An 18,698-nucleotide genomic window follows, 5' to 3' on the forward strand; every position below is an offset into this window, starting at 1 on the left:
GCATGTCAACCCAGGTGGCATGGCTCAATTCCACAGTTGGTTTGGATAATCTGAGCTGTCTGTACAGTAGTTCCCTCTAAAATTTAATTAGTTAAATAACTTCTCTACCTGACCTTCTGTGCTGTGGAGCTGATAGTACATAATGGCAGCCAAGAATCTCCCAGGTAAGCATTACAATTCAATGGTGGATGAAGTGAGTTTTCCTCTCATTCTGTATGTAAAGCACGTTTTTGTGATTTTTTGGAGATGGAAAGTGCTATATAAAGTCTGTTGTTGTTATTATTAGACCTGTGTTATTATTTATCTATTATTTGAAATTCTACATTTTTTGTTTGGCATATGGAGTCTAGAATTTGTTTTGCAAATATGTAATCACAAGAAAATGCTAAGGGAAATAAATTGCACTGTCTATTGTGCTGAGTTTGTTGTCATTCTGCTGTTTTTCATATAAATGTGTAGACACTTAGGTCTTGGTGTGAGATGTACAAATAATTTGTAACAAGGTGAATAAGCCCTCAATTCACAGTAGACAAAACAGGTTTAAAATATTTTGACATATTCCTGGAGCTTGTCAGGGTAAAATACAGAATCCTGGGATGATTTTTCAAACATGTCCCAGTGTGAAATTTTATGCTTTTGGTTGGTTAATAATGTAATTTCTCATGCTAACCCTCAACCTCAAAATTAAAAATTTCTAAGCTTTCATGTAATTAGCCTTTATTTGATCAAGAGGTTTTGAATTAGCATTGTCAAATGTTAATTATCAGGTCAGTCTTTAATTTACACCATTTTCATGTATTTTTGAAAAACTTTGAAATTCAGCCTCACATTGAGCACTAAAATGACTTGGTGTTTTAAAGACATTTGATTGTCTTTTGTTTAGTTGTTTTTATTTTTTATTTTTATTTTATCTTAAACAGAGACTTCCACTAACACTAAATTGCTCTATAGGAGGATGTGGAATTTGACATGACATGCCAACTTGCTTCTGCATTTCCAGAATATAATGATGTTCTTAGACCACGCAGTCAGAGGTTTTAAGTGTTTATTAGCCTTCCTCCACCCCAGTTAGTCCCTACAGTTCTGTGCTTTGGGCATATCAGAAAATAACAACCTGCAGCTTTGATCTTTTTAAAAGCAAACAATGGTACTTCCCTATTACAGCAATTATTTAAAGCTAACTGGGGAATTTGCATGTATTTCCAATTGAATATGGCAACCGGGCATGAAGAAAAAAAACATAAACTGAATCTTCATTAAAGTTTACTCAGTGGGCTCAAAGCTGTTTCTTAGAATGCCACAATAATAACAATATCAATAGGGACAAAAAGCAAGGAAAGACAGCATGTCTTGCACAGAACCATTTATAAAGATGAGAAAAAGCAAAGGGACCAATCAGAGATTCCCAGGACATAGCATGGCAAGCCTGAAGATGCTTAGTGCTTTAAAATCTATTACAATGGAGGGCAGGGAGCGGATCGTTCAAAGATCAGCAAAACTAATTAAAAAATTCCAATTAATGTCCCATCATTGCTAGGTGGAAGCACTCTTGAAATGTGTATGGAAAGAAACATGGTCTAGCATGGCTTCAAAGGCACTTCTATCAACAATAGTAATTAGCTGATGGTTGGCATTTTTCATCAAAATACATTGTCTTCAGACAATTTTTAATTACTGTTGTGTGAGCAATTTCTATATTGTTACATAAAGAACTATGGTTCTTCATTAAGAGCTGCAAAACAGATTTAAGTTGATACTATATATTTTTAGATGTAAAGTATATGTTATGTTTGAATTATTATGCCTTTTAATTTAAAAGCATCCATCTTTACAAAAGAAAAACATAAAAAGTATACTATTAATTTAATTATTTACCAGAGTGTAACTACCAAAATCAATTAGCAATGCTACAGTGCTTCTCATTTTTCTGCTCATCTGAACTGAAGATTAATACATTATGAAAATATATACAATGTCTTAATACTTCAAGGTCTATTTCATGGACCTGAACATATCTGTACTGTACTTCTGAGGCAGAACACAAGTGCACAGGCAATGAAACTATACAATTGAAAAACAGACAGGTTGTAGACCGATGTCAGCATTCTAGCTAAACCTGTAAAAGCAAGTATACTAGGGCAGATGGAGAACAGTCATTAAGGTAGTTCTGCTTTTCCTGTTGTGATTCCTTTGTTAAACAGTGAAGTTCAACAATTATATTTTGTATTACACACAGAAACATTCTATGCTTGCAACAAGAATAAATATTTCAGAATATTTTCCAGTAGATCTGGCAAAGACCTGTGAGTGATTTCATTGTAATGTGTGTTTCATTATGCTGCAAGATACAACTGTATAAAGAACTAGAAATTATACAGTACTGCACTAATGGTCCATCAGTTCTCTTTCTCTCCATACAGCAAAGCCTTTTATTATTTATAACTTTTCACATCAAAAGCCTTATAGAACTGTCATTAAGTATTTGTCTCCACAATTGTTTGATCACTCTTTTAAATTGAAAGTCAATCAAGTAGCAGCAGTGCCAAAGCTTTGTTTCTGCATGGGGACATGCATGTCATGAGTGTAACTAAGAAAATAAGAAGAATCCATCAACATGCTTACTGTGCTTTATATATACTATACCATCAGGATCAATGACGTTCTGCTTTCTATTTCTATTCAGTTTGGTTTTAACTGCTGTCACTAGGTAAAATGAAGCACTAGATCATTGATTAGAGGTGGCAAACCATTCTGTTTCAACAAAGGAGAAGTGGTCCAAATTTCATTGGCTCATTTTGTTTCTAAATTCCTTGAATAACATGGCTGATGAAACAATAATGCAATTGGAAAGCCCTTTATTGTGTTTTGATTTCTCATCTGTGGCCTGGGGATGATGCTTGTGCATAGTTTTTTTCTCACCTATATGAGCAGGCAGGCAACATTTGCATAGATATTTACTGCCAGACAGGAAAATCAAAGAATCGGACATTTGCCAGGCTGGGAAGGAAACAGAATTCAAAGACCATGAAGCATAAGATACAGTACAAGGTATTTGTTTTATTTTTCCATGTATTTATATCTCAATTCAGATATACAGTAATGATTTTTACCTTCAGATTTATGGGCTCTATTAAGGTGTATAAAAATGTCTGCTGATATAAAGACACGGATCAAAGAGGTGCCCAGGGAACTTTGTAAAGTTTTTTTTTATGAAGTTTAAGTTTTTTATTTGCTGGCCATCTCATGCAATACAGCCACATTGTGCCTACAGCTATTCTGTCCATCATAATACCTTAGCTGCAAATCTTGATTTATTGCCTGTTAGAAACCTTCTGTTCTTTCCCTCAGTTAAACATATTTATTAAAAAGTTACTTTTTTGCTTTATGATTTTCCTATAAAAATACTCCTTGTTCTTTTTCACAGAGCTTAATCTAGGTCACTGCTAATCTGACAGTGTTGCTACACATATGTCATTACAATTTCAAAACAATAGTTCGTCGTGTGTTTTTGGAGTCAATGATTTCACAATTTCAGGGTGAAGAACTGCTGGAGATTAAAGGGTGAGGATTGGAAGATGAGGTAGTCTTTGTTCATCATATGGAAAGAAAGCAAAGTTTTTTTAAACAAGGACTGCTTTCACATTCAAAGCATTTTCTACCCAACTTCTTCAAATAAAAAGTCACAGAAAGGCTATTCGGCACAGTATCCCAGATTAATTACTATGAATAACATTACATTGTTACTGAGACAAAGCCACACAATACTGCATTGTACATATTCCTGTTTATAATTCTACGGCAACAAAAGTGCTGTTTTCACTATTTACCTCAAGGAAGCTGCCAGCAAAGTCCCCCCCTGGGGCTAATCAAAGACTTTCAGTTTGCCAATGTCAACACTTGGCTGTGAAGCACTATGGCAGTGTCACAGACTGAGGTGTCATATTGTTACCTGCAACAGGCACCAAGCGTGTGGCAGGGATCCTTAATAAGCACCCTGGGACAGCTGCGCCACAAAATTCGACCTAAGCCTGTTAGCATCATCAGATGTTCTTATTTAAGAGTGCTCAGTGAGGCTTTTGTCTGGAAGTATGGAAGACAGAAAGTTCACAGATGTAATTAGGGCCTCAACCAACTTGTTATATAAAAAAGGAAGACGCTAAAACCGACAAGGAGTTAACCAGTCCTCAACTTTTTGTTGGTACTCTGAACTTTACCAAAAGAATCTTGGTTGCTGAACAAGAAAGCAACACACTGAGAAATATGAATCGTCCATTGAATCAATACATCAACATCTGTTAGAAAGATGATAATTCTTTCTATGCAGCTATCTTTTGGTGTGAATTGCCACTTATCATTAACCCTTACTCGGTTTGAATATAAAAACTCAATTTGGACAGAAAAAAAGTTCCATTGATTTTCAAACTTACTTTTGGCAATTTAAGGTTGGCAATTTTGCAGACAGTATTCTTCATTTTTGGTTCTTGATCTTGAAAAATAAATTGCTTTATAATAAACGTACATATGGATAATGGAAATGAATTAGCTCTTGCTGTGTCACAACAGCAGAATACAACAGAAGAAGCAGAATAGTATATAACCACATTGCATTTGTAAATGCAAAAAAATGTGAAGTCTTTTTAGACAGCTCTAGCTCCCAGCATTGTGAAACAGCAAGAAATAATTAGGATTTATTCACATATTTCATAGAAACTGTGTTCTTAAAAAGAAAAGATAACCATGAAAGGTATTTCTTGTCAGGCACATACTGTACATACATTTGATATTGACATCAGTGATTAAATCTAAAACAGATGTTGGGATTGCAAATAATGGTTATACAGTAGCATATTCATAATAAATAATCAATGGTTCTTTGACTATTTCCATAATATAAGAAGCAATCAATTTCACTGTTACATAAAACTGTTTTCTCCTTGCCATAAGTAGTAGCTAGAACCAAATTTCATGTCAAGCTTATATCGTGTATATCTAAACCATTATGGACTTAAATGTTATTGAAAATGAAGAATTAAGTTTGCAGCTAATATAATGACAAAATATTTTAAGTACTCTTCTAAGACAGACACCTAATATAACAAATAACTAATATGCATATCTTTAATTTATTACATTTTTAGCACTTATTTTTAAAATAACTGTTATAATACATCCATATAATATGATATGTTTTCTTTTGTTTTATTAAACAATCACTTTAAAGTGGTTGTGATATCAAAACCTTCTGGAATGACAGTTTGCAAATTTCTTGAGTGTCCTCATGAGTATTATAGTACAACACTTGTAAATGTAACTGGCATACATTACTTGGTGTTAGTGATGGTTTCTCACCTCTTTCCCATCAATTATTTCAATTAATAAACTGCAGCTTTTCCAGATCTCACCTTTGTATGACACCTACAAACCTCTCAAAGTTTAATACTTCATGTCACTTACATATGTGACATGATACCTTAAAGTTCTAATTGCACACAGTTAAGTGTCAAAGAATTGTGTAAGAGATATTATATACATTTTTATGTGATACAGCAGCACAAATAAAAATTCACTCCCCATAAATATGCGGTAGTCCTGTTAAAGTTTACCTTATGTTGTGACAGCTTCCACAAAAATGATCTAAAATAAGCATTACTTTCCTAACTCTTTCGTCTCCAGCATAGTATCTGGCCAGGCAATTCTAGAAAATAAAAAATAGTTTCGGATCTTTTACTTTTTAAATCACACATTAGCACATAGTTATCTTTCAGATACTATTGAAGGATAACTCACATGTATTTTTAATTAACAAAATTGGATAATAGCCTTTATTGTGACCAAACATGCAGTAGCATTAGATGCAATATTGAAGTAAATTTAAGGAACAGGTATGTATGAAGCTGTTAATGATATTTTTGTAGTAAAATATTGACTGAAATAGCAGCAAATATTATGATGTGATCAATCCATTTAAATCATATTTTCCATTTTAAGTGAGCTGTAGAGGGAAAAGCTTGTCTTATTAATGTATTTAGGAAATCAGTTATTAATCTTTCCTCATATATGTCACAGGGGCCATTTAAAAAAAGCAAAAGATCTTCATGTGACTCAAGGGGTCATAATAGATTACCCTTGTGAAGTTTAATCTCTGCCTAGTTTTGGTTTCCTAAGTATACTGTAAGTATTAAGGAATACTACCAGATGATTGCCACTGATTTATTAACCTTATTCAGTGAGATTCAGGCCTTTTTAAATTGTCTCAACACAGAAAACAAACAACAGCAGCCTCACTTAGGTAATATTTTGATAGTTCCATAGTTTTCCAGGTATTTTCACAAATACTGCTCCACTTATTGATGAAGGACAGTCATTGTAGTCATAATTTAAGGCCCCCTAATTTGTGTTTAGCTCACTTTGCATGGCAGACTATTGAGCCTGACAGTGGAGCTCTGGTAAAATTTGTCAATAAAATCAAACACTCAGCAAGTTCACACTGCCATATATCACAAAGTACAGTGACATGAATGTAATAACCCTGCTGCCTCCTGCCTATGAAAAAGAGGCCCCTTTAGAATGATTAACAATTTATTACCCAATAGGCACAATTACCCAGCTTCTCTGGATGAGCATGTGAATATGTGTTGTACTCCAATCTTCAGGGATATGGCCAAAAGTGAACTATATACATAAAAAGTGTGAAAATATATGGGTTTGGAAATCATTGATTCCAGCAGTGTTGCTTAAGAACAGAGGAGTAGATTACTACACAGAAGGAAGCAAGCACTCCACAGACTATATAAAAGAGCCCAAGATTCAAAGACAGAAAAAAGTATACTGAGCTACAGGCAAAGCTGAAGAAGATATTAGAGAAAGAGAGAAAAATAATATTGCAGCAGAGTCTAAAAAATTATGCAAAACATTATTTCCATTGCTGCAACAGTACAATAACTGTAATATTTAATGTAAATAGTTTACATATTAAAAGAAGATGAACAATAGAAGGCGAAAAAGAAAGTGTGATGTTCCTGACTGAATATTTATATATTTGTATATCAATAATATGGTCAATGTTACAAAAATAGCTTAATCAAAATTCAGGTATTTAAGCTTAACTAACACTGAGGTATGTATGAGGCTAGGTGGGTTTAAAACAGATTGCCAGGGCTTGATGGTATTTTTCTGATATACTTAAGCAATTTGGCTCCTAGCAAGGATACTTCACTGGAGTACTGCACATATTATACCAATTTAAGAAATTGGTAGACAAATTGAGCAAGGAATCCATAGACTTTTCGAACAAGCAACAGGAATATGATAGCACTAAAGCATGCAAGATGATGTACTGTACTTGAATTTCCAGAAACGTTTGATAATGTCCTTCAGGAGGTTTGATTCTCAAAATTAAAGTAATGGGGATCCAAAGAAATGTACGCATATAGATTGCAAACTGGTTAACCAACAGGAAACAGCATTTCAACTCAAGGGACATAATCTTTCATGGGGTGGATGTAAGCAGTGGTGTACAGTGCTATAACCTGTGAAAATTTAATTAAGGGGCGTTAGTTAGAAACTATTATTTTCTTCAGTTTTGGTTGCCATGCTACAAAAAGGATATTATAACCTTAGAGGAGTTATACTCAGAGGAATTCAGGGAACAGCAACAGGAATTATTCATTGTCTCAGGGGATTGTAGTATATAGATAGGTTAAAGAAGCTAAATCTCTTTCATCAAAAACAAAAGTGACTGAGAGAAGATTTGATTCAAGACTATAGAATCCTTAAGTGTATAGATTCATCCAACGCAGGAGGCCAATTCAGATTTAGAAGCCAAATAAGGATATTAGGTCCACAATAGGAATTAATTTAAGATAGAGAATATGAAAGGTTTCTTTGCACAAAGAATTACAGCTATTTTGAACAGGTGTGCCAGCCAAGTTGTTGAAGCCCAAAGTCTGAGCTACTTCAAAAATGACAGAAATTTTATATCCACTTAGCTATACAGTAACTTGATGATTTAGAATAACATCAAACGATGATATCTTAAAGCTATATAGCGACATAAGTGAAGATCTAATTATTAATAATGCGATATAATTTTGGTTACCACAGATAATTCTTTATGGTTTATCACACCATCAACAGTGGCATTATACAGTATACTATGGCTAGTGCAATCATTTGGTCTATTTAATGGCTGTATGATGATACATTGAACATTATTCTAAAATTGGAGATTTCAGAAGTTATCAGAAGGTGTACAAAATACTGGATTCCATATGTGTGTATGGGTAGCTTTTAATTAGAAAATATTATTCTTGTTTTTAAAGACAACTTACTGCATGTAATGTCACTATGTTACTCAGAAATGTGTGTCAGCAGAGTGAAAGAAAGGTTATTATCATTAAATAGTTAAATTGGAAATGTTTACTTTAACTTAACTAATATAATATTATTGTATTATATTATATATCTCCATGTCATTTAAAATATGGGTATCCATATTATCTCCCAGGAAAATTAGATACCTAATGACTGAAGATTTTTTTCCTCACTACCAGCAATCCAATGGTGATATTCATAGATAAGGTCTGTTGTAGGTGGTGTATGGCATTACTGTGAATTTATTTTAGCCAGATTTCCATTTCTTTCTGGTAGTGTGTGCGTGTTCATTGTGGATGAAAATATTGGATGAAGCATAAAACCAATGTGGACACATTCTGAATGCGGTAGACAGAGAAGTCTGGGAAGAATTTGCTCTGGAGATGACTGCATTTAATTTGTCGAGGAAGAGAAAAGAACATGAAAGTTAAGCAGACAAAATCTTCTAACTCTAGGATATATGATCTATCAGGGCAAACGGATTTGCTTCAAGACAGAATAATAGTGAAAAAAGCATGCTCCAGGCAACTTGTTCAGAAATGGAAGATAAAGAAGAATTCGAGCGACGGTTTTACCAACAGAATTTCTTTCTCAGATGGAAAAAGATTTAACTATCCTATGGTACAGTATTTCCCTTTTTATAATATGAAAACGTTAACCATATAAAAAACTTTAGCGTGATGATACTAGTCTATTGCGTTATATCCTGTAACAACAATATGCCTATTCTCTGTATTTAGCAGTATATTTTTTTACAAATGAAGTAAAAGGCATACTTAACAACTTTAATGACATCCGCCTTTTTGTTCACCTTTTCACCATGAAAACCTTATACACAGTTGTACAATGTGGTCATTTTTCTTTGAGGGATGTGTTTTTTATGGCACATTGTTAACAATGCATTGGTCATTTCTTACCAGAAAGGATATACTGGAGCCTAACTTTCACAACTCGTTTTGAAAGGCAAACAAGTCTTGCAGGTAACTCCCTATGGTTTGAGCAAATCAAGCATTATACACCTACTATCTGACCACAATTAAAAAAACTACTGCAGCAAAAAAACTAAAAACTCTAGATAACTTAATATTGTGCACTGTGCCGCACAGGGTTGTACACGTCTAAATATAAAATCTAAAAAAGTTCTATTGGGTATTAAACTGCAGTGTTCCAACAAAAATAAAAAAGCTAGTTCACATGGTGTGATCTCAAAGGATTAGATACACTTCCTTTTTAGACATTAATGGTCATAAATAATTAGCACATCCCCCTTTTCCCAAAATTATTACCTGAACAGCTATGTGATGATTTATTTGAACACAGTACTGCAGCTGAGAGAAGCAATCGTGTGAACCTAGTGCATGGTCTTATGTTGCTGATCAATAGCCTCATGGACTTGCTGATATCAGCAATTCAGGTCAAATACGAAGTGGTTGAATGCCTCTAAGGCAGAAGCAGATCTATAGTTTACTATAAGGTTTATCACACATTTCACATACTGGGGAAATATTAATAAACCATGCTTTCATTCACACAAAAATATAATATGAACCTCTTTATCATGATCAGTACAACCTAAAATAAATAAAAACTCCTATATAGTATAGGCATTCACACCTAAAGGCATTTACAGATAGCAATTTTGGAGAAAACTGTTTTGATATGAAACATAGTTTAATGTCTAGAATGTTCATCAGATATGAGGCAATAAACTAAGCATTTCAGGGGCAATAAAACTAAGAAAGGCTGCATATTCCAGGCATCCAGACAAAAGCTATCTTCCCCTTGGGTTTCAGTCCTTCACTGAAGTGTGTAGAACACCTTCAGTTTCTGTTTTCAAACTTCATAACATACACTAAGCAGGCATTGTCACCCAGCCCAGGGCTGTAGTTCATAACCTTATTTCATCAGCTACATTCTCACTCTTCAAGTATTATTTCTGCATTCCCATCACTATGTGTTTATAACACAGACAGATACTATAAAACCACATAATCTGCAGCCATGGGCTCTGCATAACAAAGTGGAATCAAGGTGAAGGAGAAGAAAGAGTTCTCTCTTTCAGGTTTTTATTTTACACCCTCAGTGGCTGAACAGATAGGAACTCCCAGTCACCTGAATAGACCTTCTTACTGGTAGGTGGGGCATGCTTAGCTTGGTGAGGGTTAATGCCTTCTTGCTACTTGCAGTGGTCCAGCAAGTTATTTGGTATGAGTTCCTAATGTTGTGGTCAGTGAGCGGACAAGTATTGCTTGAATAGAATGTTGTCTCTGTAAAAAGATAACGACCAAACATAAAGTAATACTGAAACCTATATTATAGTGAAGGTGTAACAAAGTGTAGTTCAGGACCCTATGCAAACAATATAATAAGTAAGTGGAGAAGGACATAAGGGAAAGATACAACAGGATCCAGATGGGTTGACTGACATGGGGGCATGACGACGGTGATCCGGTGCTTGGGGGGGGTGTGGTGATGGCAAACGAGTTCAGGCAGTCCAAAAGGGGGAATCCGGGGCGCAGTCCAAAGTCTAAAACCGGGGGATTCATCCAAGAGGATACAAACAAGGTTAAAATCAGGAACGGGATCTGGGACAGGGAATAAAACCAGGATAACAAGGCCAGGCGCTCTGAGCCCCAGACTCAGATGGTCAGGAAGCCATGATGAAGCTTATACTGTCGGGTCTCTCCTGGACCTGCTGATAGGCGGGCTTCCGGGCATCCATCTTCCAATGCTGAGCCAGGAATAACAAGAGCTTAAAAAAGGAGACAAAACAGGGGGCAAGTGCATGTAATCAACTAAAATGCGAAAGGGACTGAGCGCCCTTAAGAGGAGGGATTATGATCGTGACAGAAGGTTAAGGTGAAAATAAAAGTGTAGTCCTTCATGAAATCTGCATTTTTAGGTGTAGAGAGCAGATTGTGACTATAGTCAGGTGTAATTGTACGTAAAGCTTTAGTACTTGGGTAGGTTGCTTAAATAATGGTAAGAAGATTGGTGGGGGGCGGGGGAGGTTTGAAAACACAAAGAAAATGGGCTTGTTAGAGCTTTGCAAATAGTCTGCCTGTTCATAACTATATATTAGGATAGATATCCGGGGTCTGGGCTAGTTCCAATGAATGCAGAATGCAGGAATCTGTGCTCCCAATGGTCTTGTGCATACAGGCATGCATGTGAAGACTGGCACTGGGAAGCAAATCCAAAGGCTCTTTTGACAAAAAATGGGCCAGGCTTAAATGAAAGAATTTGTTTGACATCAAAGAGTTAAAAAGAGGGTTCTCCTGAGCACCAAAGGGAGCATAGAGATTTATGATTTGGTCTCTGTTGATCAAATCATCATTCCACATGTAACTCTGATCTAATTAGGGATGATGGAATGCCACAGAGGCAGCACCCTGCAGCATGAGAACTACTGTAGCTAGCTGTAATGATACTGAGTCACAGAACTTAGACACCACAACCAGCAGTACCCTAAGGAAGAAGAAATATGAAGTACCTCAGAAGCCTGCGTGTACAGTACAGTATCTTAAATGTGTATATGTCTAGCATATTAAAATGAATAAAACCCAAGCAACTAGATATTGATGTGATTGCTCTATTTTGTGCATGGTGTTTTTATTTCTGTGTATACTGTATATTATATATGAATGTATGATATACAGTATATATAATATGTACTGTACATACAGTACTGTATCTATCTTAGCTTTATGATTTAGTAGTCTAACCCCATTACTTACATGTCTGGCCAGTTTTTTGTTTCTTTTCTTCTCCTTCTGGAATGATAAAACAAGCCTTTCACCCACTCCTAAGTTAGTGCAGTCCTGAATGATGGAAGGTTAATGTAATGCATTGTTCTTCTGAAAATTGCAAAAGCTAAGCATCCTGTCTCTGAATACTTCTTTTTGGTTGAAGGAAAATTGTTAAAATTTCAAAGCAATGAAAAAAATTAGTGCTTTAAGGTTATGCAGTAATGAAAATGTAGAGAAAGAGAGTTAATATTATCTAAATGCATTATATACAATATTTTCTAATCAGATATAGGATAGGAAATAGTAACAGCATAAGTTTCCATATGAAAGTTTACTTACCATTAATTACAATTCTATGGATACTGTTTATGTTTTCAAGATATGGCTTATTATACTTTACATCTTCGGTGTTTATTATGCAGTAAACAGTATTCTGCATTCTGTACTTATAAGAAACATAAAGAAATATTACAATAGTCAATGCATCCATACGTTTGAGATACATGCAATAAATAAGATGGAGATTGAAAAAAAGCAAAAGCAGATGTATGAGAAAGCAAAATAAATAAATAATTCATCAAATATATTTACCCATTTTTTATTCAACTTGAAAATGTATTTACCTCTCAAAAAAGGAAAAGTTGTGTAGGAGGTAGCAGGCTTTTTAACAGTATGCAAACAAACTTTTAGCCTTGTTAAAATGAATTGTTTTATGAAAATACTACTTTTTTCTCATTATCTTGCATAACCATATGCACTGTGATGTATATAAAAGGACTTTATTACAGTTGAAGAAGTGGCTGTTTTTGTTTTGTTTTCTGAACTTTTTCCATTATTGATAGCTTTAAAGAATGACTCTCTCCATTTAGTTCTGCAGGTTTGCAATACAGTTTTAAGGTCATGGAATGAAATGAGTTTTGTAATTAATCTTATTTTCTAATTATGCCCCTGGAACAAGCTATTGCTTGCAATTAGCATAACCTATTATCCCAGTATCTGTAAGCGCTTTTATGAATATGTCCATCACACTTTCATGTTCATCAAAATGTCATTTCTTCTTCAGAAATAACAATAAATATATTTGGCTGGAAAGTGATTAATTACGTTTACTTATAAACCAACGTGCAGGAATAAATTAATGCCGCCTTTGTGAAAAAGACACCTTTATCCACAGTTTTAGATGTGGGATTTTTTAAAATAAGATAAATCTATGTAAATTAACATTTCTGTATAAGAAAATACTCTGTCTTTAATTTTTCTATTTACGTAACTTTTTTTGCTTTTTAAAGTCTGGAACACAGCGTCAACACCACCGTAGCTTGTGAAATGTCTTGACAGCTTGAGGGGGGAAATCAATTTAATAATGATTGCTTATTGTAATAATAGCTTGCATCTGAATAGAGCTTTTCATCCTGGGTAATCCACTTTATCCAAAATGAATGGGCAGTATCCACCTGGCAGATGTATGGCAGCCATTGTGCACCAGCAGCTCTATCACAAGGCAGACCAAGTGAGAAATTGCCTTTACCAATAGAAATAAGACAGAAATCCATTGAGACCAGACTTACAAACGAGTAGAGGAATTTAGCCAGGATGTCAGAGTTTACACAGTAGTGAGGATTGCTCATCTGAAAGACTCCCCTACAGCACTTTGACTCCAGTTCCCATACTGCGGCATTTGATTTGGAAATTCTAGTTCATACGCAATAGCACCACCTATAGGTTCATCTATACTAATTTACACCATCCAGCTGGTGTCTGGCTTCATCATAGCAAATACAGTTGTCAATTTAATAGCAGATTCTTCCATTAATTAACCTTTTTAGCATTTATTTTTCCAATATAATCTTTTACTTATCAATCCTAATAATATCAGCACTAACAAAAGTGATCACACTCCTTACAAAGTTTTGCTATGTGAATTTGTGCTATTTGCATACATTTTATTGTGATGTCATTGGATTCGATTTAGAAGCCCACTTTACAGATTATTTTAGAGAATGCCTTTAATAAATAATAATATTTAATTAACCATTAGGAAACTTCCCATTAGCTCTACATTATTTGTTGATCACCATTGCAGAATATTGCATTTGATTTAGAACAAATTTGACAATTGCAGTACTTCAGTCCTTTTTTTTGTTCTGATGTCTCTAAACTACAGTACATAGAGCATAACTACAGCATCATGCAATAATCCAGTGCTGTCTATGAAACTCCAAGAAGAGCATGAGAAAACACTCTCTCCCTGAATTGACACCACCAAACCTTTTCTACTTTAAGCATTGATGTATCTCCTCACTCATCCTGGACAGTCTGAAAAAAACGTGAATCTTATAGTCTATTGTTAGGCTGAAGCAAATGCGACTGATTTATTAAAAACTTTTTTACTTATTCAAAATGCAAATCAAAGGTTGTTAAGGGGAGGCTGGAAAATAAAATGAAGCTGAGATGAATATACAGTTTGTGCCTTTTGTAAACAAAAGTGATATGGGGGCTAATCAATAAAGGTCAAGGTGACTGTCAACACATAAGTGATTCCGTTGTATTCTCAAAGAAAAGAAAGCACAAAGATCAGCATTATTAAACTATAAACACTAAATCCAGAGCAGAAGGTTCATAACAAAATGAATCACTTTTAATCACTCATTTCTTATGCTTGAAGTTTAACAGGGTATATATATATATTTTCACAAGTAGTTTCCAAGTTGGAACACAAAAGATGATTTTGAAGGATGATATGCTAATGTGCTTTAATGAATTAGGAATTTAGGAAGGTGTAAATACATTGCATTTTTATTGCTCTCTTATCTGTTGCTAATTAGAAGAAAATATAACTGTCATTTCAATTCTGAAAACTGAATAACATCAGACTTTATTATTAGTGTTTGTTTATGCAATAATAAAGTCATGTTATCGTCATTAACAACTTCACCTACAATTTAGTTTCACACAAACTATTGTTTAAAAAATTATTAAGCTTATTAATGTTTGTACTTATAATACTTAGATTCCTATTTACTGGAACAGTCTTCAAGTGAGATTAGTTTAGATAAGAAACACTTAACTATTAAATCACTGTCTCAAACTACTTACACTACAGTATCATTTCAGTAAAACTACCATCATATCTTAGGCAGATTACCTTCAAAGTTTTTCAGGGATTAGACCCATAATGCAATGGAAAATAGAATTCCAAACGTCTGTCAGATGAACTTAATGTTGGAATACACTTGTTTAGTTTGAAAAAAAAATACTGATTTAGAAGTATTCATGGTTTCCTTTTGAGGCTTCTGCTTATTCACACTTGGGCAAAATTCACAATATCCTTTATAAGACTCAAGCTGATGGCCTTGCACAAGCATCAAGGTGAAGTTAAATAGTTGTGTTCCACTCAAATGAGAATTGTCTAGACTAATAACAATTAGATACGTAAATATATCAAAGTTTGTTTGACCCTATGCCTTTTTTTAGTTTCTGGCTGATTTGGAGTCATCTGGGTTCTATTTTGGGCACTGTATTTGTATGCAAGATTGTGGAGGTGTGGTTTGTAAGGGCCCGAACTAGGGTTAGGGTTGGACAACACCTAGATTTTTTGTAAAGCCTTTATTGTGCTCTAGGATGCATTTGTAATGCAGGAAAAGTGTTGGTTTGTTATTTCCTCAATTAAGAATTTTTACCAATTTTGCAGTTTTTTCTACTCCATATACTGTACATATCAAAATGATGGTCAAGATTGGAGATTGTGATAATACACTTTCTAAATGCTAAACTCTCTTAATTATTGCATGTCAAAAGCAAATTAAAAGGATAGTTTTAGCCAGACATTGGTGGTAATTGCAATCCTTACCTTTTAAATGTAGGAAACAGTTTGCTTTTATGTGCAATTTCAGCAGCAAGTAAAGAAAAAAGATCTGGATATCTGAAAGTTTTCCACAGGTGACACATTAAAATACTTTAAATGTGCAACTTTGAATGTTTCTGGCTGATTTGGAGTCATCTGGGTTACATTTTGGGCACTGTATTTGTAGGCAAGGTTGTAGAGGTGTGGTTTGTAAGGGCCCAAACTAGGGTTAGGGTTAGGGTTGGAAAACAACCTGGATTTTTTAAAATGCCTTGACTGTGCTCTAGGGTGCATTTGAAATGCAGGAAAAGTGTTGGTTTGTTATTTCCTCGATTACGAATTTTTACCAATTTTGCAGTTTTTTCTACTCCATATACTGTACATATCAAAATGATGGTCAAGATTGGAGATTGTGATAATACACTTTCTAAATGCTAAACTCTCTTAATTATTGCATGTCAAAAGCAAATTAAAAGGACAGTTTTAGCCAGACATTGGTGGTAATTGCAATCCTTACCTTTTAAATGTAGGAAACAGTTTGCTTTTATGTACAATTTAAGCAGCAAGTAAAGAAAAAAGATCTGGATATCTGAAAGTTTTTCACAGCTGACACTATAAAATACTTTAAATGTGCAACTTTGAATGTTTCTGGCTGATTTGGAGTCATCTGGGTTACATTTTGGGCACTGTATTTGTAGGCAAGGTTGTGGAGGTGTGGTTTGTAAGGGCCCAAACTAGGGTTAGGGTTAGGGTTGGAAAACAACCTGGATTTTTTTAAATGCCTTGACTGTGCTCTAGGGTGCATTTGAAATGCAGGAAAAGTGTTGGTTTGTTATTTCCTCGATTACGAATTTTTACCAATTTTACAGTTTTTTCTACTCCATATACTGTACATATCAAAATGATGGTCAAGATTGGAGATTGTGATAATACACTTTCTAAATGCTAAACTCCCTTAATTATTGCATGTCAAAAGCAAATTAAAAGGATAGTTTTAGCCAGACATTGGTGGTAATTGCAATCCTTACCTTTTAAATGTAGGAAACAGTTTGCTTTTATGTGCAATTTCAGCAGCAAGTAAAGAAAAAAGATCTGGATATCTGAAAGTTTTCCACAGGTGACACATTAAAATACTTTAAATGTGCAACTTTGAATGTTTCTGGCTGATTTGGAGTCATCTGGGTTACATTTTGGGCACTGTATTTGTAGGCAAGGTTGTGGAGGTGTGGTTTGTAAGGGCCCAAACTAGGGTTAGGGTTAGGGTTGGAAAACAACCTGGATTTTTTTAAATGCCTTGACTGTGCTCTAGGGTGCATTTGAAATGCAGGAAAAGTGTTGGTTTGTTATTTCCTCGATTACGAATTTTTACCAATTTTGCAGTTTTTTCTACTCCATATACTGTACATATCAAAATGATGGTCAAGATTGGAGATTGTGATAATACACTTTCTAAATGCTAAACTCTCTTAATTATTGCATGTCAAAAGCAAATTAAAAGGATAGTTTTAGCCAGACATTGGTGGTAATTGCAATCCTTACCTTTTAAATGTAGGAAACAGTTTGCTTTTATGTGCAATTTAAGCAGCAAGTAAAGAAAAAAGATCTGGATATCTGAAAGTTTTTCACAGCTGACACTATAAAATACTTTAAATGTGCAACTTTGAATGTTTCTGGCTGATTTGGAGTCATCTAGGTTCTATTGTGGGCACTGTATTTGTAGGCAAGGTTGTGGAGGTGTGGTTTGTAAGGGCCCGAACTAGGGTTAGGGTTGGACAACACCTAGATTTTTTGTAATGCCTTTACTGTGCTCTAGGATGCATTTGAAATGCAGGAAAAGTGTTGGTTTGTTGTTTCCTCGATTAAGAATTTTTACCAATTTTGCAGTTTTTTCTACTCCATATACTGTACATATCAAAATGATGGTCAAGATTGGAGATTGTGATAATACACTTTCTAAATGCTAAACTCTCTTAATTATTGCATGTCAAAAGCAAATTAAAAGGATAGTTTTAGCCAGACATTGGTGGTAATTGCAATCCTTACCTTTTAAATGTAGGAAACAGTTTGCTTTTATGTGCAATTTAAGCAGCAAGTAAAGAAAAAAGATCTGGATATCTGAAAGTTTTTCACAGCTGACACTATAAAATACTTTAAATGTGCAACTTTGAATGTTTCTGGCTGATTTGGAGTCATCTAGGTTCTATTGTGGGCACTGTATTTGTAGGCAAGGTTGTGGAGGTGTGGTTTGTAAGGGCCCGAACTAGGGTTAGGGTTGGACAACACCTAGATTTTTTGTAATGCCTTTACTGTGCTCTAGGATGCATTTGAAATGCAGGAAAAGTGTTGGTTTGTTGTTTCCTCGATTAAGAATTTTTACCAATTTTGCAGTTTTTTCTACTCCATATACTGTACATATCAAAATGATGGTCAAGATTGGAGATTGTGATAATACACTTTCTAAATGCTAAACTCTCTTAATTATTGCATGTCAAAAGCAAATTAAAAGGACAGTTTTAGCCAGACATTGGTGGTAATTGCAATCCTTACCTTTTAAATGTAGGAAACAGTTTGCTTTTATGTACAATTTAAGCAGCAAGTAAAGAAAAAAGATCTGGATATCTGAAAGTTTTTCACAGCTGACACTATAAAATACTTTAAATGTGCAACTTTGAATGTTTCTGGCTGATTTGGAGTCATCTGGGTTACATTTTGGGCACTGTATTTGTAGGCAA

This window comes from Lepisosteus platostomus, chromosome 13 (genome assembly GCF_059453375.1).
Source record: "Lepisosteus platostomus isolate fLepPlt1 chromosome 13, fLepPlt1.hap1, whole genome shotgun sequence".
Taxonomy (NCBI): Eukaryota; Metazoa; Chordata; class Actinopteri; order Semionotiformes; family Lepisosteidae; genus Lepisosteus; species Lepisosteus platostomus.